This window comes from Sciurus vulgaris, assembly GCF_902686455.1.
Source record: "Sciurus vulgaris genome assembly, chromosome: X".
Taxonomy (NCBI): Eukaryota; Metazoa; Chordata; class Mammalia; order Rodentia; family Sciuridae; genus Sciurus; species Sciurus vulgaris.
The window spans coordinates 44,367,967-44,380,678 of record NC_136471.1 but is presented as its reverse complement, the minus strand read 5'-3'; the positions used below and the strand labels follow the sequence as shown (position 1 = coordinate 44,380,678).

At 35.9% G+C, this 12,712-nt stretch overlaps 1 protein-coding gene across 2 annotated transcripts in view; it reads left to right on the top strand.

The window, feature by feature from the left end:
• Nucleotides 1-12,712, top strand: part of RNF128 (ring finger protein 128) — a 105,969-nt gene that overhangs the window by 80,453 nt on the left and 12,804 nt on the right. The gene's annotated exons all lie outside the window — the stretch shown is intronic.

The following is a 12,712-nucleotide window of genomic DNA, read 5'->3' as shown; positions in this document are numbered from 1 at the left end:
TAAATACTATAGTGTACTAATAGAAGTATGGCATGTATATATAAATAGTATATATATCAGCATTATTTATATGTAATGTATTTATAATTATGTATAATGTATGTATGGATACTACAGCACATATAAATAGTAACTATAGTAACTAAGTGCTATATAAAATACAGTATTTATATATAAATACTATATTGACACTGCACTGACTGCTTTGTTGTAAAAAGACTTTGAAGGGAAAAAGGCTAGATTTCGAAAAAAGAGATAACAGAGCAGAACTAGTTGCCTACTCCCTGCATGTCCCCAAGGTAGCCCTGATTGGATCTTAGTCACCATGGGAATGTAGACCTCAAAGTGTTCTCTATGATAGTGATTGATGATAATGTTACATACACCTGAGGCAATGGACCATGTTGTACCAGTTTGTCAAGTTTGCTTTGTACAAGTTAGTATTGATGCTATGCACATTTCAGTGTTGGGGCTCTGAGTTTCAGGTAACATGGCTGGTTGCTAATAAGATACTCGTAGAGACCAGCCCTCAAATCTGAGTCTCTCATCTTCTTCTTCTTCTTTTTTTTTTTTTTTTTTTTTTGTGGTGCTGGGGATCGAACCCAGGGCCTTGTGCTTACAAGGCAAGCACTCTACCGACTGAGCTATCTCCCCAGCCCTGAGTCTCTTATCCTGAAATACTCATATTGTTTTTGGGGGCCACTCATGTCCATGTAGTTTGATGTAAGAGAATAACACTACTACTCTGATTCTAGATAAGTATGGGCTAGGATACATTAATATCTTGAAAATTGTCCTTGAACTTAAAGCATTATTAAAAATGATCTGAAATATTTCCAATTTCATTTACTTTTATCTATTCCACTAGTGCATGAAATTAACTGGGAAATTTATCAGGTATCTGCACACTGTACTCTTATCAACATATACAAATTTGTGATTGGTGTGTTTGCATATATGTCTTTTCCTGCCTAAATTTGAGCATTTTTCAGGGCCTTTTACAAAACCATGGGAATTGTGGCTCTTACATGGAACAGGTTAAACACTTGTCTAAGGGAGATCTAGTTTTACAATCTTTTTTCTCACTTTCTCATCAATCAAAAGGAAACTAATAATGGGTTCCACTTTTTATAGATTTACTTATTTAATTCTTCATTTATATCACTAATTCTTTTTTGAAACTTTTTTCCCACTAAGTTACTGTGTTAGTCAGCTTTCTATCACTGTGAGAAAATACCTGAGATAAATATCTTAAAAGAGGAGAGGTCAATTTTGGCCCATGGTTTCAGAAGTTTCAGTGCATGGTCCCTTGGCCCCTGTCACTTTGGGACCTGTAGCAAAGCAGAACATCATGGCATGGAACACATGGTAGAACAAAGCTGTTCACCTCATGGCAACCAGGAAGCCAAGAAAAAGAGGAAGGGGCTGAGATCCCCTTGTCTTTTTCAAGGGAACACCCTCAATGATCCAACTTCCTTCACTAGACTTCACCTCCTAAAGAGTCTACCTGAGGTGCCATAAGCTGGCAACCAAGCCTTTACCCTATGAGCCTTTGGGGGACATTTAAAATTCAAACCTTAAGAGCTACCCAGGTTGGTCTTAAAGTTCTGGGGTCAAGTGACCCTACTGCCTCAGCCTCCAGAAGGCTGGGTCTACAGGCTCACACCACCATGCCTGGCTTCTATCGCTAATTTTTACCCCCTGCAGCTTTATTGCAGTATAATTAACAAATACAAAATTATATCTATTCAAGATATAATTTATATATATGATATACATTATGCATAGTAAAATCATTACCATAGTAAATTAACACATTCATCACCACACAGTTATACATAATTACCAGTGTGTATGTTTGTGTGTGTGTCTGTGTGTTGTGAGGACACTAAAGATCTATTCTTGGCAAATTTCAGGTGAACCAGCTGTACATCAGATCCTCAGAACTTAATTGTCTTCATAAAAATGTTGAATTCATAGGAGCAGAATGGTAATTGTCAGAGGCTGAGGGTGGGGAAAAAGGAATTGCCAGGGGCTAGGATTGGTTAAAGTGTACCAGCTTGCAATTAAATTGCTAATTCTAAAGGTGTTCATTGTCTCTCTTTATAAAAAGACTATAATTTGAGATATAACCTATCTACTGAGTCAAATTCTCCCTTTCTCCTCAGTTTTTCCTCACAGTGCATTCTTTACACGGCTTATGGTACTCATCTTTATGGGAATGGTCTACACTCCTATTTATCCCTCTCTGAGGTTCCACAGATTTGTGGGAAGCCGTTTTATGGCATGTACCTCCTCTTACCTGTATGAATACTTTTATTCAAGTATTATGCATAGGTTTTCTTGAACAGAACAGAATTCTTTAATTTCTCATACACCTAAACTATCACATAGCTCAGACCTCAATTTCATTCACAATAATATAATCTGAGTAAGTCAGGTGCAGTATTGCACACTGTAATCTCAGTGACTCCCAAAGCTGAAGCAGTAGGATCAAGTTCAAGGGCAACCTCAGCAAGTGAGTGAGGCCCTAAGCAACTTAGAGAGACCCTGGCTCAAAATAAAAAATAAAAAGGATTGGAGATGTAGGTCAGTGGTAGAGCACCCCTGGGTTCCATCTCCAGTGCCTTAGGGGGAAAAAAGAGAACGTATCTGAGGAAAAGAATCTTCTTACTATAATTCTTAATTTTAAATATTTTGCTTTACAAACTCTAAGCCAAATTTGTGAAAATTTTTATTTTTAAAATGAGATGATTTAAGTGCAGGAAAACCTAGTTTGCTTGTATCTACCCTCTTTTCTTGCTTTTGCATACCCTGCCTCTATAAAATAATTAGGTTTGCCTGCATAACTAATGTTATTCATGAGAATTTCAATTAAGCTGAAAGCTAAATGCCCTGTGACCAAAATTCAGGCTGACAAATCACCAGACTGAAGCATATATTTTACCTAATTGGATATAAATACATAAATGAACTAAGTAGAATACCTTTGCATTTGCTGTAATTTTAAAATTGAACATTGTAATAAAGAATAAGAATTGGTCTGATTTTTCATTTTCAGCCCCACAAAGTTTCCACTTGGAAGCAAAAGCAAAACAAAATGAAAACAACAACTATACACACACACACACACACACACACACACACACAATGACTAGAGCCATCAAAGTTTTTGATTAGTCAGAATAGTGACATTAAGCCCTGTTAGGAAAATTGGCCAAAATCAGCTTAGTTTTCAATTTGACTGCCAAATCTTCTGACACCAGGTATTTCTTAAGATTGAGAAGTAGGAGAGAGACTGTTGGTATAATATACTTATTTTAAAAATTTTCAGAAATTATAATGAGTAGCCAATTTAGAAAGAATTTTAAGATTGGGTAATAGCTAACTTTGAGGGATTTTTCCTCCTTATTTCTCTCATTTATCTTCTCAAGGAATGTGAAGCCTTTTAAAAAGGCTTCTTTGCTATTGCACAATGGAAGCAGTGTACTATAGTGGAGAGATCATGGGTTTTAAAGCCAGATAGAACCTGTGCTTGAATTGAATCACAGCTCTGCAACTAACCAGCTGCCTGGACTTTAGTCAAGCTTCCTAAGCTTACTTTTCTTGCCTATAAAATTTGAATATTAAAATACCTATTTCACAAGATTGTTAATGATTACACACAATGACACATGTAAAAATCATGGGGTTGAAACTGACACATGGTTGGGGCCCAATAAATTTCCTTTAAACCTTTCTTTCCCCAAATTTAGTGGATGTGAGGCTTTTAATAAGCAAAATTGGTCAGAGATGGTGCCTTCCTGTAATCCCAGTGACTTAGGAGACTGAGACAGGAGGAACACAAGTTTGAGGCCAACCTCAGCAATTTAGCAAGACCCTGTCACAAAATAAAAGGCCTGGGGATAGAACAGTGGTGGAGTGCCCCTGGGTTCAACCCCAGTACCAGAAAAAGAAAAGCAAATAAGTAAAATGGAGAGGAGTCTTGTTTGAACAAAAAGAAAGGAAAAACAAGAAAACCCTGAAAATCTCTCTATATTTTCTAAATTTAGAAAATATTATTTGAGCAACTATTCTCCACTATGGGAATTGTTTTAAAATACCAAGACCCAGTCCTCTAGCTATTCACAATCTAGGAGGAGAGAAAAGCAAATGAAGTTACAGAACATAAGAGGTGGAAACCATGGGTACTGAAACGCATAGGGTGGAAGGGAATTCTGATATGATGGCAAAACATTGGAAAAGTCTCTAATTTGTGTAATAATGTAGAAAGTTGTGAATTTTAAGGAATAAAGTAAATTACCATTTGCATTTTTGCTAAATATTCTCTTTAAATGTGGAGATATATTTGGGCATTCAAATGTTAACTTAAATGATATTGTCCAGAAAATATATCATATTTAGTAAACTACTTGGTCCTAATGTTGCTCTCATATTTCATTGTTTTCGAAGGAGGATTATATCTTGGAACTCTTACTATCAGTGTGACAGTGAAATATTTTGAGTGCCAATGGCAATTTTATGAGCAGCCTTCATTCAAGCTCAAAAAATACAATTTTTAAATTTCATCAAAATCACTTGTGTCACATCCATATTTAAAGGAAATGACATTTCTTTATACAAAGTCAGCAGAAGCTATTGAAAATATCCAAATTTCCTCTTTTTACAAATGGTTTCATTAGAGCATTATAGTTGTATATAATAATGGGGTTCATTTAACATATGCACAAATGTATAGAACATAATTTGCTCCATTTCAATTGCCAGTACTTCCTCATACCCTCCCTTCTTTCTTTTCCCGTTTTCCTTCCTCTACTCTACTGGTCTTCCTTCTATTTATTTATTGTTTTTTTTTTTAATTGGTATATTATTGTTATACATAAAAGTGGAATTCATTGTGATATAGTCATACATGCACATAGCATAAAGAACTAAAATCAACATATAACAGTTATACATGCATACCAATATTTATAGCAGCACAATTAACAGTACACAAGTTGTGGAACCAGCCTAGATGCCCATCAATAGATGATTGGAGAATGAAAATGTGACATATATACACAATGTAATTTTACTCAGCCATAAAAAAGAATGAAAGTATGTCATTTGCTGGTAAATGGATGGAACTAGAGAACATACTAAGTGAAAAAAGCCAGACTCAGAAAATCAAGGGTCAAATGTTTTCTCTCATACATGGAATTATAAGGAATTATAAATAAAGGGAATCTCATGAAAATGAAAGGGAGAACAGTGGAGTAGAAGAAGAGGATCAAGGGGGAGGTAAGAAGGAGGGAAAAGGGAGGAAATGCAGAAATAAATTGACCAAATTATGCTGTGTGCATGAAGGAATATACCACAATGAATTCCTGTTAAAGTTTTATTTAAAGGACACTTCATTAAACATTGTTTTGTGCTATACTGCAAAATCTCTAGAGATTGTTTATATTCAAATCTCTTGTTTAATATCTTCTGGCATCTTGGATTTTGCCCTATATGTTTTTGGTATTCTTTCTGCCTCCAGTACCACCTTTTTTTAAGCACTCGTCTAATTTAAGTTTTACTGTTCTTCTGGGAGTAGACTCAGACATTACATATGGTATGCCTTCCATCCTGCACCTCAAATTAATTTGCATTACAATCTTAGGTATAATTAAATAAGTTATATATTTGACATTTGATCCTAATAAATTGATAAGTATTAGCAGTGGAGGCTCAGGCATTTATATTTTGTTGAACTGAATATTTTGGATTGAGAAATCAGACTGTATAGACTTAATCAAGTGAATACCCTGGAGAGGTATCACTTCATTACAAGATGGTTCCCCAAGTGGGTTACAGAACTTGATGCTTAAGCCTAAATTTGAAGTGCTTTAAAGACAAAGTCCAAAATGGTTATCAGAGACATATTATCATATACACTACTGCCTACACACACACACACATCCATCTTCTCTTGGTGGCTCTATTTTTTTCCTCATTTGCATTTTTTCCTTCAGTGTCTAAGTAACTCATGATATATGTGAAAAGGAAGTAGTGAACTTTGGCCATCTAGGACAGGCCAGGACTGGTTGTTCACTGAAAGGATTGTCACAGTTTGACAGACCATAGAATCAAGAAACTGGAAAAACATCAAAAGATAGCTGAATTGTGGATAGTTACATTATAATGGCCTCTTAGAATATAAAGATCAGAGTTCTAGTACCAGTTCTATCATTTAGAGACTGCATGCCCTTTTTAATTATTAGTTTTTTTCTTTTTTTATTGGTGCATAATAAGTGTACAGAATGGTGGATTTTATTGTGGCATATTCGTACGAACAGAAAAACAATTTGAGCTGGGTATGGTGTGAGATACCTGTAATCCCAGCAATTTGGGAGGCTGAGGGAGGGAATTGCAAGATTGAAGCTAGCCTCTGCATCTTAGTAAAGCCCTAAGCAATTTAGCAAGACCCTGTCTCAAAACAAAAAATAAAGCCATGTGCACTGGTGCATGCTTGTAATCCCAACGGCTTGGGAGGCTGAGGCAAGAGGATCACGAGTTCAAAGACAGCCTCAGCAATTTAGGGAGGCTCTAAGCAATTTAGCAAGACCCTGTCTGTATACAAAATATAGAAAAAGGGCTGGGGATGTGGCTCAGTGGTTAAGTGCCCCTGGGTTCAATCCCTGATACTGAAAAAAATAAAATAAAAAGGACCAGGGATATAGTTCATGCTAAAGTGCCATGGGGTTCAATCCCTAATAGGAAAACAACAACATAATTTGGTCAGTTTCACTCCCTCCCTCCCTCTGAACCTCTTCCTCTATCCTATGGTCTTCCTTTTAATTTCATGGAGTTTCTTTTTGTTGCTGTTGGTGCTTTTTTTGTGTGTGTGGGGGGGGGTTACTGGGGATTCCCGGGATTGAGCACTGGGTCACTCAACCCCTGAGCCATATCCCCAGCCCTATTTCGTATTTTATTTAGAGAGAGAGTCTCACTGAGTTGCTTAGTGCCTCACTTTTGCTGAGGCTGGCTTTGAACTCACAATCCTCCTTCCTCAGCCTCCTGAGCCACTGGGATTACAGATGTGCATCACCACGCCAGCCTGTTGTTGATTTTTTGTTCTGCTTATACATATGAGAGAAAAGATATGATACTTTTCTGAGTCTAACTAATTTTGCTCAATATTATGGTCTTCAATTCCATCCATTTTCCTCTAAATGTCATAATTTCATTCTTCTTTATGGCTGAATAAAGTTCCATTACATATCTATCTATGTCTGTCTCACATTTTCTTTATTCATTCATCTATTGATGGACAGCTTAGCTGATTCAATAATTTGGTTATTGTGAACTGTGCTGCAATAAACACAGGTATGCATGTATCTCTAAAGTATGCTGACAATTCTTTTAGATAAATACCAAAGAGTGTTATAGCTGTATCATATGGTAGATCTAGTTTTAGCTTTTAGAGAAACCTCCACACCAATTTTCATAGTGGTTGTACTGATTTACTTTCCCACCAACAGTATGAAAGGGTTCCTTTTTTCCTGCATCCTCACCAGCATGTGTTTTTATTTGTATTCTTGATTACTGCCATTCTAACGGGAATGAGATGAAATCTCAGTGTAGTTTTTATTTGCATTCTGCTAATTGCTAAGACTGTTGAACATTTTTTCATATAATTGTCAGCTACTTGTATTTTCCCTTTTGAGAACTATCTGTTCAGTTCATTTTCCCATTTATTGATTGTGTTACTTGCTTTTATAATTCTGAGCTCTTTGATTTCTTTATACATTCCAGTTTTTAATCCTTTGTTGGAAGAGTAGCTGCCAACAATTTTTCTCTCTACTGTCTGAATTGGAGCATTTCTGTAATCCCTGTGGCTCAGAGGCTAAGGCAGGAGGTTAGCAAGTTCAAGACCAACCTCAGCAACTTAGTTGAGACCCTTGGCAACTTAGATCCTGTCTCAAAACAAAAAATAGAAAGGATTGGGAATATAACTCAATGTGAAAGTAACCCCAGGTTCATTCCCCAGTACAAAAAAAAAAAAAAGATTTTTCTCCCATTCCATCTGTTGTCTCCTCACTGCTAATTGTTTACTTTGCTGTGCAGAAGCTATTTAATTTGATAACATCCCATTATCCCATTTGTTGATTCTCTTATCAGGTGAGCTATAGGAATTTTATTGAAGAAGTGTTTAACTGTACCTATGTGTTGAAGTATTTCCTCTATTTTTCTAAGAGTTGCAAAGTTTTGGGTTTTGTACTTAGATCTTTGATCCATTTTGAGTTGACTTTTATATGGAATGAGAAATAGAGATCGGTTTGCTTCTTCTACATGTGGATATCCAGTTTTCCCAGCACCATTATTTAAAGAGGCTGTCTTTTCTCCACTGTATTTTTGGCAACTTTGTCAACAATCAGATCATTATAGCCGTGGGGATTTGTTTCTGTGTCTTCTGTTCTGTTCCATTGGACTATTTGTCTAGTTTTTTGCTATTATATTGCTTTTTTTTGTTACTGTAATTTAAAATCAGATACTGTGATGTCTTAAGCATTGCTCTTTTAGCTCAGCATTGTTTTGGCTATTCTTGGTATTTTGTTCTTCCATATGAATCTAAATTTTTTTTTCCATTTCTATGTACAATACTATCAGTATTTTGATGGGCATTACATTGACTCTGTAGAATGCTTTTGATAATATGGCAATTTTAACAATATTAATTCTGTGTATCCAAGAGCATGGGAGGTATTTCCATCTTCTAGTGTCTTCTACAATTTCTTTCTTCAAAGTTGTGTAATTGTCATTATAGAGGTCTTTTACCCATTGGTTAACTTCCAAGTATTTCATTTTTTGAGATTTTTAAGAATGGGATAGTTTTCCTGATTTGTTTCTCAGCAGATTCATTATTGAAGTGTGGGAAATTATTGATTTTTGTATGTTTATCTTGTATCTTACTACTTTGCTGAATTTGTTTATCAGCTCTAGAAGTCTTCTGGTGGAGTTTTGGGGTATTTTAGATAGAGGATCATGTAATCAGCAAACAAAGAAAATTTGACTTGTTTTTCTGTTTGTATCCCTTTACTTTCCTTCTCTTGCCTGATTGCTCTGGCTAGTTTCAAGAAATATATTGAATAGGAGTGGTGAGTGGACATTCTTTCCTTGATCCTGCTTTTGGAAGATATGCTTTTGAGTTTCCACATTCAGTATGGTGTTGGTTTGGGGTTTGTCATATAAGGAATTTATGATGTTGAGATAAGTTCCTTCTATCCCTATTTTCTTCAGGGTGTTTATCATTAAGAGGTGTTGAATTTTGTTGAGAGCCTTTTCTACATCTGTTGAGATAGTCATATGATTTTTGTCCTAGGTTCTATTTATGTAGTATATTACATTTATTGATTTGTGTATTTTGGACCATCCTTACTTGATCACTACATGACCTTTTGGACAAGTTATTTTACTTTTCCAAGCCTCTAGTTGCTTGTGTGTGTGTGTGTGTGTGTGTGAGCGCACGCACACTTGTGTGCCAAGGATCGAACCCAGGGGTGCTTAACTACTGAGCCACATCCTCAACCCTTTTTATTTGAAACAGTGTCTCACTAAGTTGCTTAGGGCCTCACTAAGTTGCTGAGGCTGACTTTGAACTTGTGATCCTCCTGCCTCAGCCTCCTGAGCCACTGGGATTACAGGTGTGCACCACCACACCTGGCCTAGTTGTTCATCTTTAGATGAGAATCTTACCTCCTTCAGGGAATTGCCATGAGGAATAAATGAAGTAATGGATATAAGAATGATTTCCAAATAATTTATCAACTCTATAAATACAAGGAAATAGTAGTAGTAGCTTCCTACTCCAAGCCACAGGTGGGTTCTTTATGTAACTCTTGGCTTCAGTAGAGCTGACAATAACCAACTCTGATATTTTAATCAAGGCACTCTTCCTCTTTGGGCTTCAATTTTCTTACCTGTCACATTAGATATTGGCCAGGTGATCTAAAGATCCTAAGTGTCCTCCATTCACCATTTCTCTATTATTTATTTACAATGCAAGTAACAAAAATAGAAAGGAAAATACTTGTGCCAAAAAAGGGCCATCATAGACAGCCCATTTAAACTCACAATGAAGTCCCAAAATGGGAGTGAAAGGGCTTTCATTAGCACCTCTTTCCTACTTAGAACTTAGGCCTTCCTATTAATTGTTTCTATCAAGCTCTATTTGCTGCTCAGGTAACAATTTGAGAGGTTTCTACTGTTCCTGTGACAGCAAAAAAAATAGTTTGGCTAGTAATTTCCTTAGCTTTAAGCCAACTGCCTTTCAAAAAATGATATATATTATATAGGAGACAGGTTTGGGCATTAAGGAGATTCCTTACGTACTTGGACTATGGATTATATCCTTCCAAAGTATGTTTGCTATGACTACATATAGACATATTACAAGTACCCATTAATGCTTACTTATGAATAGTAGCTTATATTTTCATTTAATAAACATTTGATTGAACATTTGCTATATGTTAGGCATTTAATTAGACACTTGCCTTATCTCTAATTTTCATGAAACCTAGATGTCAGCTGGGACCTTGGTAGGGAGGAGGATTTATACAGGGGGATGAAGAAGCAGCTTATATTCTTACAGTGACCTCTGATTCTGAGAACTTACTTTTTGCTAAATTTCTGGTAAGTTTGTTCTTTTTACAGTTCAAAATAGGAAGATTGCTTATCATCTTGCCATTCTGAACATACAATCTTTATATTCTACACAGCATCCACCCAGATGTGAAGTCTAACCTCTAGTTCAGTTTACACTTCAGGCATTCTTGTATGTAGTAGATTTAACAAAAGGAAAGGAAGGATTTCTTTGCAACAGTACACCAAATTCAAACTAATTATCTCATTTTACCTGGGATTTTTTTTTCATTTGGCCAGTTTACCCCACATAGGACAGTCTCTCAGTGACTCTTTTTTCTTCATAATCTTTTCCTCAACTTTTAGATTCCTCCCACACCCCAAATTCACTTCTGATTCAATTATATATAAGGTTTTAGTCTGAGTTCTCTAATTGAGCCTTGGACTTGACTTTGAATTTCCAAACTCTTCTAGATTTGTGCCCAGTGAAACAAAGGTGGCTATTCTCAGAATGCATCCTCCTTACTAGGCAATAGTGGTCATAAACAGCATTTTTTTCCTTATACTGAATATTTTCAAAATTGGTATTATCCTCATTTTATACAATAGTAAATAAGCTCAAACTATTATGTGAACCTATCTAGAATTACTTATTTAGTAAGTGACAAAATCAGATTTTTAATCAAGGTCGATTTGAATCCAAATCTTATGCAATTCCCACCAAGTATGTCACATTTAAAAAAAGGATTTGGAAATAAATGCTGGACGGGATGTGGAGAAAAAAGAACAGTTTACACTATTGGTGGGATTGTAAATTAGTACAGCTATTATGGAAATCAGTATGGAGATTCCTCAAAAGACTAGGCATGGAACCACCATATGACCCAGGTATAACACTTCTTGGTATTTGTCCTAAAGAATTAAAGTCATCATACTACAGTGACACATGTGTAACCATGTTTATAGGAGCACAATTCCCAATAGAAAAACTGTAGAACCAGCTGAGGTGTCCATCAGTGGATGAATGGAGAGACAAAATGTGGTATATATACACAGTGGAGTTCAGCGTGGCAGTGCACACCTGTAATCCCAGTGACTCAGGAGGCTAAGGCAGGAGGATCGCAAGTTCAAAGCCATCCTCCGCAACCTAGGCCCTAAGCAACTTACTGAGACCCTGTCTCAAAAAATAAAAAGGGCTAGGGATGTGATTCAGTGGTAAAGCACCCCTGGGTTAAATCCCAGTACTAAAACAAACAAAACACCCCCATGGAGTTTGATTCAGCCATGAAGAAAAATGAAATTGTATCATTTGCAGGAAAATGGATGGAAATTGAGAACATTATGTTAAGCAAAATAAACCAAACTCAGAAGGTCAATGGTTGTATATTTTCTTTCCTATGTGGAAACTACAGAGGAAAAAGGAAAAGAAAGCAGGGGCAGGAATCTCATAAAAAAAAAGGGAGATCATTAGAGGAAAGGGAACAGGGGTAGGAGGTGGGGAGGGAAAGGAGAAATACTAGGGAATGATATTGGCCAAATCATATTGTTATAGTGTGTACAAATATGTTAAAATGAATCCCACTAGAACATAAAATGTACCAATAAAAATGTGGGAATAAAGAAAGGGAATCACTTGAGGAGCAGAACCTTGACCTAACACCTGAGAAGGACCTTTGGGATTTAGATGAGCATGGTGTCTCTGCACCAGCTGTCCTTGATCCACAGTCGTTGTGTGCATGTACGAATATGTAACAACAAATCCCACCATTATGTACAACTATAATGTACCAATAAAAATGTGGAAAAACAAAATTGGAAAAGATTTACTTTAAGGTCCTCTGAGCTTTAAAATAGGAAAAATTGTTTGAAAATGTATAGCATCTGAATCCATTTGGAATAGGGACTTTACCATTACCATCCCAAAGACACTGTTTAATAAAATAGGAAAACATAATAAGTAATATAGTTTCAATAATTTGAAAAATCCTGCTTGATATCAGATAAATGAGGCATTTGTTATGGTTTATTAAATTTTATCTTTTAAAATTAATTTGTACATTGACTTTTACCTGATAAATATTCATACACTCTACCTTTTTAT